At 39.5% G+C, this 25,300-nt stretch overlaps 1 long non-coding RNA gene across 4 annotated transcripts in view; it reads left to right on the top strand.

Annotated features, from left to right (window-relative positions):
• Positions 1-25,300, top strand: part of LOC307195309 — a 442,224-nt gene that overhangs the window by 316,965 nt on the left and 99,959 nt on the right. For 3 of the 4 annotated variants that reach the window (XR_013830787.1, XR_013830788.1, XR_013830789.1), the window contains one exon: positions 6,152-6,255. This is a non-coding gene — a long non-coding RNA (uncharacterized lncRNA). Of the gene's footprint in view, positions 1-6,151; positions 6,256-7,044; positions 7,636-25,300 lie in introns of those variants that run through there. The other variant, XR_013830790.1, reaches the window with a different exon arrangement.

Below are 25,300 nucleotides of genomic sequence, written 5' to 3'. Positions count from 1 at the left end.
AGGAATTATTTGTTGTTACAAAGTCACAGTCCTTATATTTTAGAGAAATTGTGAATCATTATGGATAGTTTTATATGATACCTGGGATTTGCTTCGATACAAATCCAGGAAAGAGGGAAAGTGGGTGAGGATAAAGATGAAATAAGATTGATCACAACTTGGTATATTTACAGCTGGGTATTGATTACAAGGGCATTCATTATTCTATTACAAATCAACTCGTGTACATGTTTGAAAATTTTCATAATACGAAAGTAAAAGTTAAACCTATGTCTCAATTTTAAATAAAATATTTTAATTTGCTAAAAAATTTTTCCACTTGAAATGTACAGATGCAGATCTGTAAAAAAGAAACTTACCAAGAAGGAAAAAAAATAAATCGAGTAAAAGGGTAATTGAATTTAAGCACAGGTTTCACATTTGATTTGCAGCAGAGCTAAGGAGCAAATCTGGGACTCTGGAAACTTACTCCAGTGTTCTTTTTATTTTATGATTGACTTGACAATGATGTCGAAGGGAGCACACTGTTTTCTGAGTTGCTAGAGGCGAAGCAGTCAAAGTTATACAAAGGTATATTTTGATTCAAAATAACAAAAACTTTTCCTCCAATTGAGGCTATTGAGAGCATAATAGCTTTTCTTGAGGTTTTGGACAGCCCAGGTCTGGATGAATACACAGGTTGAGACTTGATGGCCACCTGATAGAGATGTTGTAAAGAGAATTCCTGTATCAGCTTGGAGACTGCACTAGAGGAACTTGAAGCTCCCTTCCTACTCAATGATGCCATAATTCTATAATGAGATGATCCTTCTTGTTTTGACACATAACTCATAACTCTTGCTGGAGGGCTGGCATGTGCCATGGGAAACATTGGCACCTGATTTGAAAGAAAAACACTTGATTTGCAGATACAGACTGATGCAGTCCTTCACAAACCAAAAATTTAAAGACTCAAATTATTAATGTTAAATAATTCCAGTTTTAGTAGTTTTGGGTTTAATACTTATATTGAATTCCTAGAAAGTGTAAGGTGTTTGGCCATAGACTATAAAGGCCCTGGTCCAAGTGCTGAATGTGTTTGATACCTCTAGCTTCTCCTCCTCCCTCAAGTGAGCTGTTTTTCCTGTATGGAAGTCTGCTTCTAGACAAAGTTCTGTTACCCACCTCTAGAGCTAAGTGTGAGCTTAAAGCAACATGTCACCATTCCCAGCCATTTTTAAGCTTTATTTCTAACCAGAATAAAAAGATTTATTAAAAAAAATTCCTGAGAAATCAGAAATGAGAGAGGAGATATTAAGATATTACAACTGATACCACAGAAAAATACAGAGGATCATAAGAGACTGCTATGAACAATTATACTCCAACAAATTAAACAACCTAGAAGAAATGGATAATTTCCTAGAAATCTACAAGCTACCAAGACTGAATAATGATGAAATAGAAAATCTGAACAGAATGATGACTAGTAAGGAGATTGAATCAGTAATTAAAAACCTCCCAACAGGGACTTCCCTGGTGGCACAGCGGTTAAGAATCTACTTGCCAATGCAGGAGACACAGGTTTGATCCCTGGTCCATGAAGATCCCACATGCCCCGGAGCAACTAAGCCCATGTGCCACAAATACTGAGCCTGTGCTCTACAGCCTGCAAGCCACAGCTACTGAGCCCATGCACCACAACTGCTGAAGCCTGCATGCTCTAGGGTCTGCATGCCACAACTACTGAGCCCGTGTGCCTAGAGCCCATGCCCTGCAACAAGAGAAGCCACCTCAATGAGAAGCCCGCACATTGCAACGAAGAGTAGCCCCTGCTTGCCGCAACTAGAGAAAGCCCACACACAGCAATGAACACCCAACACAGCCAAAAATAAAATTAAAAATTAAAAACAAACAGGGCTTCCCTGGTGGCGCAGTGGTTGAGAGTCCACCTGCCGATGCAGGGGACACAGGTTCATGCCTCAGTTCGAGAAGATCCCACATGCTGCGAAGCGGCTGGGCCCGTGAGCCATGGCTGCTGAGCCTGCGCATCCGGAGCCTGTGCTCCACAACAGGAGAGGCCATAACAGTGAGAGGCCCACGTACCGCAAAAAAAAAAAAAAAAAAAAGAAAAAAAAGAAAAGAAAAAAAACAAGCAAACAAACCTCCTAACAAACAAAAGTCCAGGACAGAATGGCTTCACTGGTGAGTTCTACCAAACATTCAAAGAAGAATTAATAACAATTCTTCTCAAACTCTTCCAAAAAATAAAATAGGAAGGAGAACTTCTAAACTCATTTTACGAGGCCAGCATTACCCTGATACCAACCAAAGATATCACATAAAAAGAAAATTACAGTTCAATATTCCTGATGAACATAGATGTAAAATTCCTCAACAAAATGTTAACAAAGAGAATTCAACAATACAGTAAAAGGATCATACACCATGACCAAGTGAGATTTATTCTGGGGATGCAAGGATAGTTCAAAATCCACAAATCAGTCAGTGTGACACACCACATTAACAAAATGAAGGATAAAAATATATGATCATCTCAAAAGATGCAGAAAAAGCTTTTGACAAAATTCAATATCTATTTATGATAAAAACTCTCAACAAAATGAGTATAGAGAGAGCATACCTCAACATAATAAAAGCCATATATGACAAGCCCATAGCTAACATTATACTCAATGGTGAAAATCTGAAAGCTTTTCCTCTAAGATCAGGAACAAGACAAGGATGTCTACTCCCACCACTTTTATTCAACATAGTATTGGAAATCCTAGCCAGAGCAATTAGGCAAGAAAAAGAAAAATCATCTAAATTGGAAAGGAAGAAGTTAAACTGTCACTATTTGCAGATGACATGATATTATATATAGAAAACTCTAAAGACTCCATCAATAAACTATTAGAATTAATAAGCAAATTCAGTAAAGTTATAGGATACAAAATCAATAGACAAAAATCTGTTGTGTTTCTATACACCAATTACAAACTATCAGAAAAGTTAAGAAAGCAATCCCATTTACAATTGCATTAAAAAGATAAAATACCTAAGAATAACTTTAACCAAAGAGGTAAAAGACCTGTATATTGAAAACTACAAAACATTTATGAAAGAAATTGAAGAAGACACAAATAAATGGAAGGATTCCATGCTCATGGATTAGAAGAATTAATATTGTTGAAATGTCCATACTAGCCAAGGAAATCGACAGATTCAGTGCAATTCCTATCAAAATTCCAATGGTGTTTTTCACAGAATTAGAACAAACAATCCTAAAAATTTTATGGAACCACAGAAGATCCTGAATAGCCAAGGCAATCTTGAGAAAGATGAACAAAACTGGTGACATCACACTCCCTGATTTCAAACTATATTATAAAGCTATAGTAACTATAAACAGTATTGTACTGGCATAAAAACAGATACATAGATCAGTGGAACAGAATAGAGAGACCAGAAATAAATCCATGCATATATGGTCAATTATTTTATGACAAATTACAAGAATATACAGTGGGGAAAGGACAGTCTCTTCAATAAATGGTGTTGGGAAGAATGGACAGTCACATGCAATAGAATGAAACTGAACCAGTATTTTATACCATACAGAAAAATTTACTCAAAATGGATTAAAGACTTGAATGTAAGACCTGAAACCATAAAACTTCTAGAAGAAAACATAGGTTGTAAACTCTTAGACACAGGTCTTGGTGATGATTTTTTGAATCTAACAGCAAAAGCAAAACCAACAAAAGCAAAAATAAACAAGTGGAAGTACATCAAACTAAAGAGCTTCTGCACAGTAAAGGAAACCATTAACAAAATGAAAAGGCAACTAATGAATGGGAGAAAATTATTGTGAATCATATATCTATTTAGGACTAATATCCCAAATATATTAAAAAACAAAACAAAACAAAAACCCTTACACAGTTCAATAGCAAAAAAATGCCAAACAATCTGATTTAAAAAAATGGGCAGAAGATCTGAATAGACATTTGTCCAAAGAAGACATACAGATGGCCAATGGGTACATAAAAGGATTCTCAACATCACTAATCATCAGAGAAATACAAATCAAAACCACCATGGGATATCACCTCACACCTGTTAGAATGGCTGTTATCAAAAAGACAAGAAATGACAAGTGTTGGAGAGGTTGTAGAGAAGAAGAAACCCTTGTGCATTATAGGTGGGAATGCATACTAGTGCAGCCACTATGGAAAACATTAGTGAGAATCCTCAAAAAATTAAAAATATATAGAACTCCAATAAGATCCGCGAATTCCACTTTTCGGTATTTACCTAAAGAAAATGAAAACACTAACTTAAAAAGATATATGTACCCCCATGTTCATTGCTTCCAAGACATGGAAGCTACCTGAGTGTTCATCGATAAATGAGTGGATAAAGAAGATATGGGATATATATATATATATATATATATATATATATATATATATTCACAATGGAATATTATTCAACCATTAAAAAGTAAATCTTGCCATTTGGGGCAACATGGATGGATCTAGAGTGTATTATATTATGCTAAGTGAAATAAGTCAGCCGAAGGCAAATACTGTATGATCTCTCTTATGTGTAGAATCTAAAACAGTAAACAAACAGAAAAACGCAAAGACACCAAAGGTCATAGATACAGAGGACAGACTGGTGGTTGCCAAAAGTGAAGGGTGGGAAGTGAGACAAATGGGTGAATTTTTTTTTTCAGTTTAAATAAATTGAATAAAAAATTTAAATAATAAAAAAAGAATCCCTAGTGTCAATAAATAAACAGGGTGAGGGTTGAGGTGGGTGTTCTGAAATGACACAGTGTAACCAATCCAGCTATTCTGGTGATTCCAAAGAGAGACTAGCCACGTGGCCTATATCAGAGATGGTCAGGAGCCCTGCTGCTCAGGCTGAAGGTGACTGCCATCCAGGACCTCAGAGTTAGCCTTGCAGTGAATGGTTCAGGAAACATAAGGTGCTAGACTTCCAGAGATCTGTAAGGGAGTCCATTCTGTCCCTGTGATGCTATTAGCTTCTCTCTCTCTTTCTAGTTGTCAGTGACATGAATCTCAGCTCCATTCTACATGGATTATTTCTGATCTAATTCTAACAGCCCTAAGATTTCAAGAGATAGATATAAAGACCAGATGGATATTATAAGAAAATCGGATTGTTCTGCAGTGAGTGAGATATGGAAAGGCCTTTTCCCAACCAAGCAGTAGACAGAATTGTCATAGTAAGTTGTGTTTGAAATAAAATGGTTCATAGATCTGAGGTGACACTGCCTTTTGTAAAGTATGAAATTGGTCCCTCTGTTGGGCAGAATGAGGATCAAAAAAGAAAAAACACAAATAGTTTACTCTTTATTATGTTATGATCTGCCTCAATTCACAAATATCTACCTATACCTGTATCTAGAGCGATAAGATTCTATAAAAGGCTACATATTTACTATGTTTTCATGCTTGGTCCAGAGCAAATCTGGTTTGAACCTGCAGATAAATTATCCCCAGCTCTAGAATGCTATAGGGTTGACTTTAAATAGGCACCTGCTAGATTTCCAACATGACAGATGAAAGTGTCCTGCATCCATTAGTCAATTATATCTCCTCTTACACTTCAGTCCATACATTAATGCACCCTTGACACTTTTTCAGTTCACTCTTCCATCTTCCTTAATCATTTTGGCACGCAACTCACTTGCTTCTTCTGCCACGTCTGCCAACATCCTTGGCATCCCAATCAAGTTCATGACCATTTTCGCACCCTACACATAACACTTTTTATTGAAGTTTTTACACATATATTTTTATGCCTCTGAACACTGTAACTTTAACCAACTTTACATTTCCCAAACGGAGACCATAATGTTGCACTGCAAAAATGTGGGTGTAACCAATATTTGCTATGCCCCAATGTGTGTGGGGACAGCTTTTATCTGAGATTCACCCTACTCACCATCCCTGTCATCTTTAATCTTCCGTAGAGTCTAGCATCTATCAAGCTATGATGGTAGAAGAGGGCTTTTAAAATGTAATCAGGCTGAAAAGTAGATGCACTTCTATTTTAGGAAAAATTCATGAGAAAACTGGCAGGAAGCTCATCTTAGTGCAAAATATCTGCTTATTCCTCTGTCTCTGCTCTATAGGCCAGATCACTTCAAGGGACCCGCCTTCTGTGCCAATCTCCCAGCTTTCAAAGGCCTCTGTCCAGCAGTGGATCAAACACCTAGTAACTCACCCAGGGGCAGAGGTAAGTGGAGACAGCCGTGATTGCTATTTACTCATTTGTTTTTGAAAGGCTGTAAAGGGGCTGCGGGAAAGGGTATGCAGGTCGAAGATTGGGGGTGTTCTCTATCCAAAAATGGGGCTCACGAATGCCCTATGACCATGGACGGAGCTAGAGGGCAGGTTGGAATAGGTGAGAGAAGTTATTTCCAAATCACCATCATCTTGTGGACTTTGAATGTGTTATTAAATATTATTAAAGATCCTCTAGGATTCCACGTTAACATTTAGGCAGCTAACAGTTAAATCTTTAAGTCCCATAGCAAGTGGTGAGTGTTGGTGTTTTACTTAGGAATGGCACAATCTGAAGGTCTAGGTGAAGTACAGCTTTGGACTGGAGAAGGAAAAGGAGTTATTTCCAGAAGAAGGTGCTAAAGCAGGGCTCTGGGCCAATTTGTTGAAAGCCAGTTTACTAAAATTAACTTCATGAATGACCAATTTCCTGACTCATGAGGGTTTTGTTTATAAGTTTTAGTATAGTTCCTGCTGCTACCTCTGCCTCTCCTCGCTCCTGCCTCTGAACTTGACCCTGCCTCTCTAACAAAGGAGCCTGGGCAAACCTCTGAGACGGGGCAAGGGAAAGCACAGGACGATGATGAAACTAAAACTTTTTAAACATTCCCCCAAATTTTGCAAATTGGGCATTTGGCAAATTGTTTTGGGCAAATTGTTTTTCAGTGTAAATCAGTGGTTCAGTAAATTAGCTTGCTTCCCCAAAGCAGAGCTATTTCTTAATTGTCCCTCTCTTTCCTAGCACGGGCTCCTGTCTCTTTCACACTCAGTTAAAATAAGGAGGGATGAGATCTATGAAGACATGCACACCCAGCTATGCACACCACAAGATGACACGAGTATACCTGGGTGTACAAACCAGTTATAAAATCTGAGTCTCAAGGTGCAGAAAGACTTCTCAAAGGTCATCGCTTTCCCCACTGCTACAATCTTGCCTTATTGTGAGGCAGCTTAGAAGCAAAAATCACCAGAATTCTTGTGTTTAGTCTTTCTGACCACAGTGGGTTTTTAGTTATTAAAGTTGAATAATCAAATTTAAGAATTATCCCAACCTGTATCCCCAGGCACAATCCCTCTCTGATTTTCTTGGCTGTGAATCTTTCCCACTAAGTGTCCTGAGGCTCTATAAAAGCATTCAAGGTCATTGTTCCCTCAAGTCTCAGATGTCTTAAATGCCAGTGTCTCCCACTGCATGTTCCTTGTTTCTTTGGCTGCTACACATTCTTATCTTTTATTGCTTCCATCAGAATCTAAGCCTGTTGGAAAGGTCCTTAAAGGAAATCTGAGAAGTTCAAAAGAAAGTGGCAGAGGAATACAAATTAGAAAAACAATGATATACTACCTGTAACCTGTAAAACTGGCAAAGCATACAAAAAGGAGCGACACCCGTGTTGGCTCATAATGGTGAAAATACAAATTGGCACCACGTTTCCAGAAGGGCATTTGCAAACACACTAACTGAGTATCTTAAAATATCCACTGACCTTCAATTTCTCTTCTAGGATTTTTCCTAAGGAAATACAAATGTATATAAAGATTATTATCCCAGTGATATGTACTATTATAAAAAATGGAAATAGCTTTAATGTTGATCCCTATGGGATTAACTGAATATATTGTGCTATATTTATATATGATAAAGAATATTATGCACATATTAAAATGATCACAATATATTAAATGAGGAAAACAATAGATTTTTAACAGTTACGTTTAATGTCATAATGCTTTGTAGGATAGCATATACAACGTTAGGAAAAAAGGTCATTAGTTCACATATTAAATTAAATGACAGCATTTATCTCTAGGTTAAGTGATTATGGGTGAATTTTATTCCCTTTATTTCTAGATCTATATTTTCCAAATTTTCTACAATTAACATGTTTTCAACAAAGTAAGCTTAGTTTTGACCTCTTACGTATTTTTCTTTTAAAAGTAATTTCATGGTTTTCCTTTATGACATAATTAAGAAAGGAAAGAGGTCAAAAAGTTAGTTCTAGTTCCCGACCAGAAGGAACTACACAATACCTTTCTCTCCCTTTTAACCAGTACCTTTCTTTAGAATACGGTATCAGAAAAGATAGTGGACACATCGGAGGGAAGTTAAAAACAAAATACACGCATACAAACACACACACAAACACACACACACCTTAAATGGTAAGATAGCAGCAAGATGCAGCCGATTTCAAAAGAGGGAAATCAAACGCTATTCAGTTTCCTGTTCCTTCTCGAAACTCAAGCTCCCTGATCAGTACATTTGGGAAGGGATATATTTCCTTCCTCCCTCTCGCCCTTTTAAAAACAAGCTGTATTTAACGCAGCAGGAAGGCATGAAGTAAGGCGCTGGTCGGACCCCTGGCTGCAGGATGAGGGGATAGAAAACGCAGAGCAGGAAATTGCTGCACAGTGCACGGTGAGGGCACATAGGAGCTGCTCAGGGAAAGGTGCCTATTATAACTATTATCGTTTGGTCTAAAAAAAAAAAAAAGAAAAGAAAAGAAAAATCAGGACAGCCCTCTTTGGAAAACAAACAGGAGCACTGAGCTAGCGTCACCGGTTCACAGGCAGCTGACATCTGTACGCAGCACCCAGTCAACAAGAAGAGCTACTGAGCCGTTTCCAGGGTTTCACGGGAAGGAGGAAGAGTCCTGAGAGCCCATCTCCCCTCTGGGGAAATGGGAGGCTTGGGCCCCAAATGCGCCTCTCTCTCCGGACTGTCAGCACCGGCAGGCGGGGTGGTCACCCGGCCTGACCGTGCGCTCTCGGCGTTGCGTAATCATCCCGGGGCTGCCTCCTGCCCGCGCTTTGTCGGAGGCGCCACCTGATGGACAGACAGGAAAACGGCTCTCTCGCTGACATCTCCTTGCCCCAGGCTTTCTCCACCTTTAGTATTTTCTCACTGTGCACGAGAAGGGAATTTTCTGCAGAGAAAGAGAAGCAATGAACCTTCACCCCGCAGCACAAAGCATCCACTGGAGCATTTGTCAGTAGACAGCTTCCGTGGGAGGAAGGGGTCATTCTCAGTAGTTTCCCCATGTGGCTCGGGTTCTTGCCTTAAGCCTGTACACTGAGGGATGGACGGGCCAGGCCTCCCTCTGACAGAGCAGAGAATGGGTCAGGCAGGATTTCTTAGTGTCTGGGGGAACCTGAGGGGGCGAGATTACAGCCTTCTCTTGCCTTTTTTTTTTTTTAACATCTTTATTAGAGTATAATTGCTTTACAGTGATGTGTTAGTTTCTGCTTTATAACAAAGTGAATCAGCTATACATATACACATGTTCCCATATCTCTTCCCTCTTGCGTCTCCCTCTCTCCCACCCTCCCTATTCCACCCCTCTAGGTCATCACAAAGCACCGAGCTGATCTCCCTGTGCTATGCGGCTGCTTCCCACTAGCTATCTATTTTACGTTTGGTAGTGTATATATGTCCATGCCACTCTCTCACTTCGTCCCAGCTTACACTTCCCCTCCCTGTGTCCTCAAGTCCATTCTCTATGTCTGCGTCTTTATTCCTGTCCTGCCCCTAGGTTCTTCAGAACCATTTTTTTCCGTTAGATTCCATATATATGTGTTAGCATACGGTATTTGTTTTTCTCTTTCTGACTTACTTCACTCTGTATGACAGTCTCTAGGTCCATCCACCTCACTACAAATAACTCAGTTTCATTCCTTTTTATAGCTGAGTAATATTCCATTGTATATATGTGCCACATCTTCTTTATCCATTCCTCTGTTGATGGACACTTAGGTTGCTTCCATGTCCTGGCTATTGTAAATACAGCTGCAGTGAACACTGTGGTACATGACTCTTTTTATTTTTTTTTTGTAACATCTTTATTGGAGTATAATTGCTTTACAATGGTGTGTTAGTTTCTGCCCTATAAAAAAATTAATCAGTTATACATATACATATGTTCCCATATCTCTTCCTTCTTGCGTCTCCCTCCCACCCTCCCTATCCCACCCCTCTAGGTGGTCACAAAGCACCGAGCTGATCTCCCTGTGCCATGCGGCTGCTTCCCACTAGCTATCTATTTTATGTTTGGTAGTGTATATATGTCCATGCCACTCTCTCACTTTGTCCCAGCTTACCTTTCCCCCTCCGCATATCCTCAAGTCCATTCTCTAGTAGGTCTGTGTCTTTATTCCTGTCTTGCCCCTAGGTTCTTCATGACCTTTTTTTTTTCTTAGATTCCATATATATGTGTTAGCATCCAGTATTTGTTTTTCTGTTTCTGACTTACTTCACTCTGTATGACAGACTCTAGGTCCATCCACCTCACTAGAAATAACTCAATTTCATTTCTTTTTATGGCTGAGTAATATTCCATTGTATATATGTGCCACATCTTCTTTATCCATTCATCTGTTGATGGACACTTAGGTTGCTTCCATGTCCTGGCTATTGTAAATAGAGCAGCAATGAACATCTTGGTACATGACTCTTTTTGAATTATGGTTTTCTCAGGGTATATGCCCAGTAGTGGGATTGCTGGGTCATATGGTAGTTCTATTTTTAGTTTTTTAAGGCACCTCCATACTGTTCTCCATAGTGGTTGTATCAATTTACATTCCCACCAACAGTGCAAGAGTGTTCCCTTTTTTCCACACCCTCTCCAGCATTTATTGTTTCTAGATTTTTTGATGATGGCCATTCTGACCGGTGTGAGATGATATCTCATTGTAGTTTTGATTTGCATTTCTCTAATGGTTAGTGATGTTGAGCATCTTTTCATGTGTTTGTTGGCAGTCTGTATATCTTCTTTGGAGAAATGTCTATTGAGGTCTTCTGCCCATTTTTGGATTGGGTTGTTTGTTTTTTTGATATTGAGCTGCATGAATTGCTTGTATGTTTTGGAGATTAATCCTTTGTCAGTTGCTTCATTTGCAAATATTTTCTCCCATTCTGAGGGTTGTCTTTTGGTCTTGTTTATGGTTTCCTTTGCTGTGCAAAAGCTTTTAAGTTTCATTAGGTCCCATTTCTTCTCTTGCCTTTAACTCCACTTCATATCTTTCTTTCCCTTTTCTCCAATCGCGACAAACTGCTTGTCACTTCCGTCGATCGCAGTGATCTCCCTAGAAGTGTAAGCTGTTGCCCTCACCTGGCCATAAGAATATCAGAGGTATTCAGTCTTGCCTCTAAATCGTCTTTTAGTTTTATGACCCCAGAACTTGGGTGGGCCTAGCAGTACAAAATTTCCCATACCACCGTGCACTTTCACTAGAGGAAGGTGGCATCGCTATTGTTCAGCTGAGAAAAAGTTAATGATACTGTCATCTTCCCTTTGCTCAGCTTGCGATGGATGTGACACATCTCTCGCTCGAGCTGTGGCTAAAGTGTGGCTGGGTTGAGCAGAGATCGCGGGACCGACAGTGTTCCTTCAGGGAAGGACGTGGGTCCCCAGAGTACCATCTGGATCTTTTACGGAATCCTTGCCATTTAATTTTGGTCCACGTTATTTATGCTCTTGTTTTCTCACGGTTCTCAGTCCTGGCTGTACTTTAGAATCACCCAGGGAGCTTTTAAAAATCACTGATGCTCAGACCCTGGAATACTTGAATCAGAATCTCTGGGGAGTGGAGCCAGGGCATCTGTAGTTTTGTTTTAAGATCCTCAACTGACTACAAGGACCAGCTAAGGCTTGGAGCCACTGCCCCAGCCTTAACTTCCCAGCTTGTAGGACAAGACCTTATACAAAATAGGAACTCAGAAGCGTTTGATGAATGAATGAGTGAATGGATGAATGAATGACGTCTGAGAAGGGCCGACTTTATGACCAATATGCTAAAATGCTGTGATTAATGAATTATATTGATAGTAGACCGTACAATAAAGGCAGTCCCAAAACCAGATGTGGAAGGCTGCAAAGACGGGCTTAAAGAGATGGGTCAGGTAGCTAACGCTGAAGGGAAAAAGCCCAAAAGTGTTTACTGTTGGTCCTGGTCTGGTAAAATCCTCCCTTTCCCCTTGGAGGGTAAGGGCAGTAGGACAGGACCAGGACACAGTGGGAGACAGGGGAAGAATTTGATGTCTCATAACTAATTAACAAAAGATGAGGATGCTGCTGCCTGCATTTCAGGGAGTCAGTCGGCCAGAAGCTGAGCCCACAGAGCACATGGAACTTGGGGTGCTCGGGGTGGTGGAAACACAGGACCAAGGGGTGTTTGGGGGGCAGTACACAAACCCATCAAAGAGATGGGATTCTTGCAGGGGCAAGAATACACATTCGGGGAGGCTAGGCAAGTCCAGTCTCCCACCTGAACTAGACAGTGGCCTTCTTGAGACCAGGAGCAGTATCTTTCTCAGACCTGTTCTGGAAAGTTTCTAATTTCCCATATATGTGGGAGTGGACTTGGCTTCTCAAGTGAGTGCAAGCAATCGGGGAACCGACAGAAAAGTGAAGGATGGAATTAAAATTCAGTGGGATTGTAAATGGCTGAAATTCAGGCAGTGAAGGGTGGGGCAGTTGCATGGCTGCGAAGAGCCAATTTTTTAAGAAGGAAAATCGGTCTCTGGTAGGATGAGCTTGGCCCTCCGGAACTGTATCTCCGGGCTGGCAGCTGACCAATTTTCCTACACAACCAAGACTATTTCCTTTCTCATTTTCAGCTTCTCCATAGTCAAACTAGAATTAATAACATAGAGTTTCTCTTAATGGTTGGGGCAAAGCAATGTGTCTTTATGAGTCAGTTCAGAATGATCTGCTTCATAACTCAAAGGAATCGGTTCTCTCCCAGCTAACATTCCAAATACAACTGATTTATTTAATGCAACGGAGTTTTTAGGTGAATGTGGAAACTTTTAGGTAAAAGTGGAAGGAAAAAGTTCTTCTATCCTGGGGTGTGGCGGTGGGGGGGGGCTTTGGTGAGGTCTTGGAGACTAACAAACATTCCCTGGTTTGGCATTCAAGAGCCTTGTCCAGTCTAATCATGACATAGTTCCAGTCCACGGTATAATACAAACTCTGAACATTCGGACAACTTAAAGCATCTTCCTTCCACCAGTTTGGGCCTCACCCAGGCCTGGGAGACCAGAGGGGCGAGTGAGAGCCTGGGAGCCCTCTCACTTGCTAGTTGCTGTCATTTAGAGTCCACTGAGATTGGAGATAGATCAATGGGGCTAGGGGTGAAGGGTTAGAAGCTGGTACAGTTGTCATCTAGTCTGGTGACCTCTGGCCACCACTAGATGTTTGAAGCTCTCTTGGGGGATGTTTGTTTGGGAGTCTTTGGAGATCCTCCCTCTGGAGACCTTGACCGGAACTCCCTAGAAATGGGAAATGCCTGTCACCTGTCATCTGGCAGTCAGCTGTGCCTTCCGGCTCTGTCCCTGGAGTCGCAGTTGAGTACTTTGCCCTGCTTCAGGGAGGGGAAGCTAGCTCTGATTGAGGCTTGAGCCCCTCGTTCTGCTCCCTGGGGCTTATGCACACTGCCTCTGGCTTTAGTCTTTTCAAGCATAGCTCAGATTTTTTTTTTTTTTTAAGAACAAACTCTTATTTTTAATAGTACATTCAAGTAGCTTTAATAGATTTTTTTTCAGTTTTTATTACAGTAACTATAATCCTGAGTGGCTGGTACAATAGGGGAAGGTTAGCCAAAGTCACACCTGAAGTATAAGAAAGCAATTGGAATAGAAACTAAGTATCGTAACACCTAGACATCATCTGTGAGCATGAGAAAGTTTTCTGTTCTAAAGTAGACACCAGACTTTGGCAACTATAGAATGTCGTATATCTGCAAAATTATAGTGCCTTAGTTTTGTTATAACACTTGTGAAAGTCCGAGGTCCCTTTTGTATCTCAGAATTTAGATTTTATATTCCAGGACACACGTGTCAAGCTCTCCTAAAAGTCTCCATAAAACTCTTTTCACTTGGGCTTAAAACACAGGGGCGTTCATCCCTTTTCCCATGTTGGGAGGACTTATGGAACATAACAACAAGCTCCAAATATTTTCTCTGGACCTTTCCATTGTAATCTCTTATAAAAGTTGCAAGTGAGGTCTAGCACCTCACTTTAGAGTATAGGGATGCTTGGGGCCTCTTGCAGTTTAAAAATATATCTATAAACTCTTGTATACTCCTCCCTTTGAGAAGTGGAACTTAATTCCCTTACCCTTGGGAGTGGGCTGGACTTATTGACTTGTTTCTAGAAAATAGAATAAAAAGAAGTGATGATGTGAGAATTCCAAGATAAGGTCATAAGTAGGCATTGTGGCTTCCTGCTTGCCTTCTTTTTCTTCCTTGGATCACTTGCTCGGGGAAACCCGCTTCTATATTGTGAGGACACTCACACAACCCTCCAGAGAGGTCCACGTGGCAAGGATCTAAACTACCTGACAACAGCCACCTGAGCGAGCCGCCCTGAACATGGCTCCTCCATCCCGAGTCAAGCCTTCACGTGCTGCAGCCCGAACCGACATCTTGACTGCAACCTCGTGAGGCAGCCTGAGCTGGAATCGCCCAGAGAAATTGCTCCCAAATTTCTGACCCACAGAAATTGTGAGTCGTACTTATGATCTTGTTGCACTGTCACGGCCCCTTAAGTAGGAAGTTCACCTTTTGAGAATTACCAGGGGGAGCTGCTTGTGCATGGACGAAACCGTCAGTACCCCACCCACATCCCCGTAAGACCTCCTGTTCCCATCAGTGTCAATACTACTGCTTTTTTTCTGCACCTGAGGGCTTCCTCTGGTCCCAGGAGCCTGCTTACCTGAATGGGGTACCCAAGAACGACTGAGGAGTTATCGCCTCCAGCAGAGCTCTCCTCTAATGACGGAAAGGGTTGATGGGATGACCTCAGCTGCTTGTGCTCGTGGGTGGGACAACTTGAAGACGTGCTCTACTCAGTATCTCAGGGTCCCCAGTGGGATGGAGCCCCCACGTCCACAGGAGTAACCTGCCCACTGATGCCCTACATTGGCTTCCTTCCCTGTTAGGTCTCACTTTCTCACTCCACTGCCAGTGTTTCCTTCCATCATTTTCCGGGAAGCATTAATTGTTTGTACTCAAATTCTGCCTCAGGATCTGCTTCTGAGGACACTCAACCTAGATTTCTTTCCTTCCACCCCCTTTCTCCCCACCCACTGTATTCTCTTCCCTTGGGGAAGATGGACTGAGCTGGTTGGTGAGTTTGAGAGAAGGAGTGGAGTGTGGGTACCTCAGTCAAGGCTGGGCTTTCTCATCAGAGGTAAGTGTGTCAAGGTCAGTGTGTGTCCTGTCTTCAAGATGCCCACAGACTCTGCAGCCAATTCTATGATTACCAGGACACACTCTTCCATGGCAGGGGGGTATCTGAGACTTGGGTTTGGCAAGCTCAGTGGGGATTCGATGTTTTAGGTAATTTGATTGCAGATATAGATCAATCTATGATTCCAATTCAGTCCTCTCTTCAATAAACTGCTCTCATGATTCTTGTCTCTTTTCCCAAATTACTTCAGTATTCAAGAAGGGCAAAGAAGAATGTTTTTTATTTGTGCCCTAAAACTTCAACTACTTGCAAAATATACGGGGTGAAATGTGTAATTTATGAACATTTTCCAAATAAGCTGCAAAATTAGCTCTAGAACATTATACCAATTAGCAGTTTTTTGTTTATAAAAAGAAAACTCAACAATCTTTAGTAAGCTACCGTTGTTAACTGTCCATCTCAGGTAATCAAACCCTACAAAAGTCTGAAAGGGGAAAACAACATGGCAGGAAAGCAAGTTTGAATCTAACGCTGTCAGGAGAGCTCTGGTGTAGGTTCTGGGATGGTGTTGGAATTTTAGCTTCACAAAATGAAGTATCTATTCGCTTAGCGTGAATTTATTTCTGGCACTGTGGGAAGTTCTTAGTCATAAGCTTCTGGGTATTTTCTAGTCAAGATGGTGTTTAACATTTACTTTTTAGCTGCATTAAGCTAAATTCCACTGCACCCCCCAGACACCCCCCACTATCCCTCCCAGGAAAAAATAATTAGAAAATGACAGATAAAGGTTTTGTGTTTTTTTTAATAAGAAGGTTGTGGCCCACTCAAATTTTAAATTCTTTTTGGGAAAATAAAAGAACAGAAACACACAGTAGAAACTAGAGCTGAATCTATGCATGTATCAGCTTCCAGGAACAGAAATAGGCATTTGACTTCTGTAGAGTGATGGAGACCAAACCCACTCCACAGACAGGAAAGAACCAGAGCCAGGGTCAGGGTGTACAGTTGGGAGCTAAGGTAGTGTTCTCCCTCCAATGGAAGAAGACTGAGAAATGAGCCAGTTCACTGTCAAGGGCTGTGACTTGTCCAAGATGCATGATGGGAAGAAAAATATAGTAACACAACCAGTACCTGAGCCAAGCCACCTATGAGCAAAAATGGATGCCAAAAGTCAGTGATCTTTAAAATGATACAGGAATTTAACTGTCTACTCAGAGTTCCCTTTGTGGTCAGACTCTTCCAGAGGTGATAAATGGACTGAGAAAGTTTACAACTGTGGTCTCTTACTGAAATAGTTATTGAAGGCTGTATAATATTTATTACTACAAGAAAAAGTCAGCCCAGGGGAAATAATTCTAGACAATGCAGCAAGTATAGAAAAACTGTTTAAGTATGTCAGGAAAAGTTGAGCTGTGTGTATTCATGAGTTTTTTTAGTTTGTTAAAATGTTGATGTGTGACAGATAATCTTCAGTTATATAGCCCCTGGGTTTCTTTAGGAAAAGGAAGTCAGTTGATTAAAATGATAATTAATATGGGTGAGTGAGACTATATCAGGAACAATAGTGACAGAAATACAAGTGTGTTTGTGCTTCTGTTTTAAGGAAAAGAGAACAATTTTGTCCTATAGTTGTGCCATTTTTTTCCATTATATGAAAGACCGTAGTGAAGAAAAAAACTTGGAAAGTGCATTTTACTTGGTCTATAATACTTAAGTCTGCAAAAAGCCATAAAATATTTTAAAATTTTTGAGAACAAAACTTTGGATGAACTAAATCTAAATGTATGTGTATTGGCATACATACAGCATCCGAGTGAAAAAATCATTTTGTGGAATATTTAATAAAGATGCCATATAAATCCAGTTTTAAAACCATGCTGAACATAGGATAACACTCATGTAACCATCACTTATGTCAAAAATATATTAATACTATCATCTCACAATCTCTTCTCTTGTCCCCTGACAAACTCTCCCCTTCCTAAAGGTAACCACTGTTCTAACACTGTAGTTTAGTTTTGTTTTCAAACTTTATATTAATGAAATCACTTAATATTCATTCTGTTATATCTTCATTCTTTTGTTCAACATTACATTTGTGATATATTGATTTGGGTTTAACTATCTCTTAATTTGGAGGAAAATTCTATCTATCATCTATCTATCTATCTATCTACCTATCTATGAATCTTCTATCATCTGTTCATTTTGGAGTCGCATTGTATCATATTCTGTTAGTCATGATACGTTGAGCTTATGTTAGTAATATAACAGTAGTAAAACACACCCATAAAGTCTCAGTGATTAACACAAAGTGTTTATTTCTTGCTCATGCAAAATGCACTGCAGGTCAGGTGAATCTCTATAACTATCTTCTTCCACACACGACTCATAGACCCAAGCTGCTTGGGTCTTATGGCTCTGATATTTCAATACATGGCTTCCACACTTGCTACCAAAAGGGAAGGCAAAGGATGTGAAATCACAGAGTGCCAGTTTTCTATTCCAGCATGGAAGTGACATACATCACATCGACTCACATCCATTTGTCACAGTGAGTCATAAAGCGCTTCTTACCGGCCTGAAGGCTGGGAAGTACCGTTTTCCTGGTTGCCTAGACAAGAGAGAAGAATCAGATATTGTTGGGCACTAATGAAGTCTATCACACATACCTTAATAAAACAATTTTTAGATAGAGCTAACATAAATTACATATTGTAACCATGGTAGAAAAATTTTGGCTACTGTTTGTGATAAGCTAATGGTGTATGAAACCTATTTAAGCAAGATAAGGAATTCAGCTGCCATAAAGGGAAAAAAATGACAAAATTAACTACAAAATATGTTGAAATTATTGTGTATTAAGGAATACAATAGACAAAGTCAAATCTAAACAAACTGAAATGTAAGTAACAAAATGTTAATGTCCCTAATGTATAAGTAAGCTCCAATAAATGGATAACAACAACAAAAACAAAACAATAAAATGGAGAAAAGACACTTGCAGAATATTTATAGAAGTGGTAATCAAATTGATAATGATGCTTATACTGACTACGAATTAGTGAAAAATTTTACCCATCAGAACTACAGAATTTGTTAAAATTGATAATTTCCAGTACCAGTAAAGTTATAGAGAAATAGATATTAGGTTCACATACTGTTGGCGGGAATGTAAATTACCTTAAACCTTGTGGAAAGTAATTTGATGTGACGTGTTAAAATTTTATATATGTCTGTCTTACGATTCAGCAATTCCATGTCAGGGAATCTACATTAGAAGAATACTTATACAGATCCTGAAAGAACTAAGTTTAAGAATGCTCATTTCAACACTGTCTGTAATAGTATGAAATAAGTGCTAACTGAAATATTCATTAATGGGGACTAGTTAAACAATTCAGAATTTAGTCATATACAATTCTGTAAGCTGCCAAAACTATAGATTTACTTCACAAAATGATTGTTCAATTACTGACTTTTCACCATAATGCTTTTTGAAAATTATTACCACTTTTTGGGTGACTATTTTTTTTTATAACAATGCTTTCACCTAAAAACCTACAAAAGAAACATAATCTAAAGAATATTTTGACTTTATCATTTTAGACAAGGACACGCTCAAAATTTAGTCAACACAATAATTTCTGTGCAGAGGAGATACATACGCAGGACACATTTGAATTGTTGTCAGATTTGTCTAATCCCAGGACATCTTCCTTTCTGTAGGCACACAGAGCAAGAGGGATAAAAGAGTAGCAACTTCTATGACTTTGGCTTTTATGCACATGCATTCCTATTTCCAAATGTTTTGACCTACTCTTGTGTTTAGCCTTTACTTTCAAGTCTACTTTGAATTATAAGTTAACCACGAGTGCCCAAATGGCTCAAAAATTGACAAAGTAGGGCTTCCCTGGTGGCGCAGTGGTTGAGAGTCTACCTGCCGATGCAAGGGACACGGGTTCGGGAAGATCCCACATGCCGCGGAGCAGGGGACACGGGTTCGGGAAGATCCCACATGCCGCGGAGCAGCTGGGCCCGTGAGCCATGGCCGCTGAGCCTGCGCATCCGGGGCCTGTGCTCCGCAACGGGAGAGGCCACAACAGTGAGAGGCCCGCGTACCGCAAAAAAAAAAAAAAAAAAAAAAAAAATTGACAAAGTAAATGTTATAGAAAGACAAGTGAGAAAAACTTTAATCATGGACCAAAGGATAGGTGTGATAAAAGAGGACGGAAGAGGAAGAGGGAAATAAAGATTCTGCAGTCCTTTAAGGTAGTTTACTTAACATGCGATATGGAATGCCTGGCTGAAAGTTGATTACGTAACCTCTCTGTGTCTTCCTTAGACTGCCTTCCTTGCACCTCTCTTCTGCCTCACTGTTCACTATATGTTCCTTCTCACAGTAAACTTTCATGACATTATTATGTTTTCTTCATTTATGAAAAGCTGATTTTGTGTCCTCTCAAACTTTTTTATTGCTAATATAAACTTGGTTTTATTGTCAATCTGTTTTCCTCTGTGAAAATAGTTTTGGTATCTTAGGTTAGGTTGAAAGGAATCATAATTTTTCTCATTAAAATTAGTATACATATTTCTTTTGAATTTTTAAAAAACTCTTATTGAAATATAGTTGATTTATGGCATTGTGTTTAATTTCTGCTGTACAGCAAAGTGACAGTTATATGCATATATATATTATATTCTTTTCATATTCTTTTCCATTATGGTTTATCACAGGATATTGAATATAGTTCCCTGTGCTATACAGTAGGACCTTGTTGTTTATCCATACTATATATAATAGTTTGCATCTGCTAATCCCAGCCTCCCATTCCTTTCCTCCCCACCCCCTTCCCCCTTGGCAACCACAAGTCTGTTCTCTATATCTGTAAGTCTGTTTTTGTTTTCGTAGATATGTTCATTTGTGTCGTAGATTCCACATGTAAGTGATATCATATGGTATTTGTCTTTCTCTTTCTGACTTACTTCACTTAGTATGATAATCTCTAGTTCCATCCATCTTGCTGCAAGTGGTGTCATTTCATTAAATGGCTGAGTAATGTTCCATTATATATATATATGTACCACATCTCTTTATCCATTCATCTGTCACTGGACATGGTTGTTTCCATGTCTTGGCTGTTGTGAATAGTGCTGCTATGAACATAGGAGTGCATGTATCTTTTTGAATTAGAGTTTTGTCTGGGTATTAGCCCAGGAATGGGATTGCTAGATCATATGGCAACTCTATTTTTCTTTGCAATTTAATGACTTTACACTTAGTGGCACAGTTTCGGTTATGGATAAAAGTTGTTAACAAGGAATGAATGTATTAAAGACGTTTATGCATAATGATGTGCGAGGTTTTCTATGATTGGTGAGTGAAAAAAAGTTGCTGAATACTTTATAAGTTATGACCTCCTTTTGGCAAAAATGATCAGGAATGACACTATGAATCATGATTATGTCTGGGCTTATGTCGCATACTAGTTACTAGTTTTAAGATCCTGAGACACGATGCAAAAGATCGCATCCCTGCTTTATAATTTACTGTAAAACTTTCGGTAACATAATCTCCTCCTTAGCCTTACTGTTTTTTTTAAACCTGAATATCCAGGATGATAATTATTCTACTTCACAGGGAGGTTATAATTAAATAAAGAAATTAATTGTCAGACATAGTAGATAGACTACACATTGCAGCTGTATATATGTATACAGGTATACATATATCTATATTGTTCAAATTTATTTAAAAATGAACATGTATTAACTTTTTTAAAAAAAATTAAAATCTATAAGGTGTGCTAAACTTTTGGAATTGATTTTCCTATACCACATATGACTGTTCTTTCCTGAAAATTTTGAATAAATGTATAAATTTGAATAAATTTGAATGCTTATAGGAACCAACTATGGATTCCTGGGTCTAGTACTGGTTGCATTTCCACCCTGCTGCTACTGCCTGATAGAGATGCTTCTCCAGTTTTGGACTCCTGAGTAAAGCATGTTTTTTCATTTTGAGTACAATAATTTAAAAATATTTTTTTTCATCTTTACCTATTTCACCTATACATTTGGAGCACTATAATTTTAAATAACAAATGGAATAGATATTGTTTTCACATAAGGTATAAATACTCACTATTTATCAATTCTTGCTTCTATCTTGTTGCTTTCTGTTTTCATTTTTGAGGGAGAAGAGACTTGGTAATGAGAACACTTTAATGTAGAAACCCTGAGTCCATGGTTTCTACCTACCTGCCATTGGGGACACTGAAGATTGGTGCTGGGGGAAGCTGGGAAGCTCCTGGAAATGTGATAGCAAACTTTGAGGGTTAAGGGAAAGCAAAATAATACTAGACTTCAAGTATCTACCCAGTGACAACATCCTTTGGTAGAGTGTGGTCTATGTATGAAGTACTCGAAGAGCAAAGAAGTCTTCTTTCCCTTAAAATATAATCAAATATTGTCCCCGAGCAACTGTGAGGAGGAGAATGGATGGAAGGTGAAAATTAAAAGGGGAAGACTATTGAGAGAGCTGAGGGAAGGACTTTGAATCACTGCAGATTTATAAAGATGTAGCTTTTTCCCCCTGTTTCATTCATTAGAAAATTTACATAAGGAAGTCTAATTTTGTGGGGAATTGAAGTAAATCAGTTTGCAACATCAAACTTTCTTCCCCTTAGCCTTCCTTAGTTTTAGGTCGTCACAGATTAGCAGTTATTCTGGGTGCTGTATTATTCAGCCTTGTATCTGAGGCTTGGGAATCATTTCACACTTCAACAGAGCTTTAAATGTGGCATCAAGTTATCTCATAATTGACTTGTCTCCACTGTGTGTTTTAACACATGAAATTCCAGCCAAATTAAAGTACAACAGATGGGAAAAGTCACTTGGAAAGGAACACTAGTGAAGCAATTTCACTTCCTCTTGGAAAGATAGGATTAATATACTGATTTCAAATAACTGAGGATTCATTTCAAATCCTTGGAGTTTGGAACATAGGTATTGGACTGAAAATAGCCTGTAAGCAAATCTTCCCATTTCAGCTGGTTCCTTATCATGATCATCTTGTATCATCATCACCACCCCAGGTATCAAGCTCCTGCTTGGGCATTGCACTGCTCACTGCTCGTGAGAGCGGCACACACTACTGGTGTCAGCCTGGTGCCTGTCTACCCACCCTGTTCATGCACAGAAACAAAGCAAGAAGATCAGAGCTAGTCAGGACCACTCTAAACAAGCCGCACACCCCAAAGCCCTCAAGGATGTAGTCTTCTGCTGTAATGTAATGTCCCATTTAGGATATTGACCCTCATACAATCCACCGACCTTATTCAGATTTCTATAGTTTTACTTGTACTCAACTCTCCGTGTGTGTATTTAGTTCTATACAATTTTATCTTCTGTGTAGATCTGTGTTTCCACTACCACAGCCAGGATGCTAGGCACTTTCAACACCGTAAGGGTACCTGGTGTTGCCATTTTAAAATGAAACCAAGCTCCCCTCTCCAAATCCTGTCAACCAGGAATTTGTCCTCCATTTCTAAAATGTTGTCTTTCCTACAGTGTTATATAAATGGAATCATACAGTATGTAACTTTTGGGGATTGTCTTTTTTCATTTAATATCATTCCTTGGAAATTTATCCAAGTTGTTGTGTGTTATTTGTTCCTTTTTATTCCTGAATAGTATAACCAAGGTGTATGTCTAGCAGCATTTATTTGTTTAATCACTCACCTGTTGAAGTACATTTGGTCTGACTCCAATTTTTGGCTATTGTGAATAAAGCTACTGTGAACATTCATGTAAGTTTTTGGGTGAATACAAGTTTTCATTTCCTAGGATAAGTGCCCAAGGGTTCAAGTGCTGGATTATATGACAGTTGTATGCTTAGCATTTTCGAGGAACGGCCAAATTGTTTGCCAAAGTGGCTGTACCATTTTATATTACCACCAGCAATACGTGAGTGATCTAGTTTCTTCTTATCCTCACCAGCATTTGGTGTCGTCAATATTTTTTATTTTAACCATTCTGAAACTACGAAGTGATATCTTATTGTGGTTTTAATTTGCATCTCCCTGATCGTTAATGATGTTGAACAACTTTTGTTGTGTTTATTTGCCATCTCTTTGTCCTCTTCGGTGATGTCTCTTCATGTCATTTGCCCATTTTCTAATTTCTACTGTTGAGTTTTGAGACTTATTTACATACTTTAAATACTAGTTCTTTGTCAGATATGTGGTTTGTAGATATTTTCTCCCAGTGTATAGTTTGACCTTTCATCTCTTCATATGATGCTTGGAGGAGAAAGTCTTTCATTTTGATTAGGCCCAATTTACCAGTTTTTCCCTTTTATGCATTGTGATTTTGATGTCAGATATAAGAATTCTTTGCCAAAGATCCCAAGGAGTTTATTTTATGTTTTTTCTAAAAGTTTTATAGTTTTATGTTTCCAATTTAAATCTGTTATCCATTTTGAGTTAAAATTTGTTTGAGGCAAGAGTTTTAGGCTGAGGTTCATTTATCTTTTTCTTTTCTTTTTTTCTTGTCTTTCTCCTCCTCTTCTTCTCCTCCTCCTTTTTGTTGCCTACGGATGTGCAGTTGCTCTGGCACCGTTTGTTGTAAGGCTATCTTTCTTCCATTGAAAGCGTTTTGCATCTTGGTCAAAAATTAGTTAAGCAGGGCTTCCCTGCTGGCACAGTGGTTGAGAGTCCGCCTGCCTTTGCAGGGGACACGGGTTCGTGGGTTTGTGCCCCGGCCCGGGAAGATCCCACATGCTGCGGAGCAGCTGGGCCCGTGAGCCATGACCGCTGAGCCTGCGTGTCCGGAGCCTGTGCTCCGCAACGGGAGACGCCACAGCAGTGAGAGGCCCGCGCACCGCAAAAAAAAAAAAGAAAAAAATTAGTTAAGCATACTTGTGTGGGTCTATTTCTGGGTTCTCTATTCCATTCCATTGATCTACTGTCTATCATGCTACCAATATTACATTGTTTTGATTATAATAGCTAGATAGTTAACCTTAATATTGGGTAGAGTAATTCCTCCTTTGTCAATATAGTTTCAGCTACCCTAGGGATTATGCCCTAGAGAATCTTGGGCCCCTGGGAGCAAAGATGCTTCCTCAACCAGGTACCAGCTAGCTGGGTTCCTCCTGTCAGATCCCTTGGCCTGCCTCAGTATCTCAGTGAAAAAGGGGAGTTACAGGCCTGGCAAGGAGTGTAATGCTTTCTCTAGCTGCTTGTTTGTGGTGGGGCTCCCATTTGATCATTCTCGCCTGTGGTGTCAGCTTACCTGATGTTGTCAGAAGGATTCCCATTCTAACTGGGAGAAAATGAACCTACCTTGATTGCCTTCTTTTGCTAGTTTGGTGATCAGAGAACAAGGGGTCTGGGTAATCTTCCTTGTTGTGTGGGGAGAAGGAGGATAGCCTTGCTTCTGTACTCTCCCTCCACCCCTTGGCGTCCAAAACCAGTTCACCTTCTTACGACACTCCAGTTATCTCCTTGGTTGTCTCTGGCATCCTTTCCAGATTTTAGAGGTCTGCTTAGTGAGGTAGAGCAAGGGCAAGACTGTAAGCCAGGTTCTATCAAACAGATATTTTTTAAAAAACCCAACAAGATAAGCAACTGCTTATTTAAATAAAAAAGATACTGGTATATCAAGAGCACCACTTGAACCTTTATGCAGAATGAAATGTAAATTTCAGAGCCTGGAGAACTTGAGCCATATCCCCAATGAACCAGTGTTCTTGTCCTTTATTAAAATGCTTAAACTTGTTTTCTTTTCTTTTTTTCCTTTGACAAA

This window comes from Stenella coeruleoalba (genome assembly GCF_951394435.1).
Source record: "Stenella coeruleoalba genome assembly, chromosome: 12".
NCBI lineage: Eukaryota > Metazoa > Chordata > Mammalia > Artiodactyla > Delphinidae > Stenella > Stenella coeruleoalba.
Note: the sequence above shows the minus strand (reverse complement) of the source record. Positions and strands in the feature narration are given on the sequence as shown.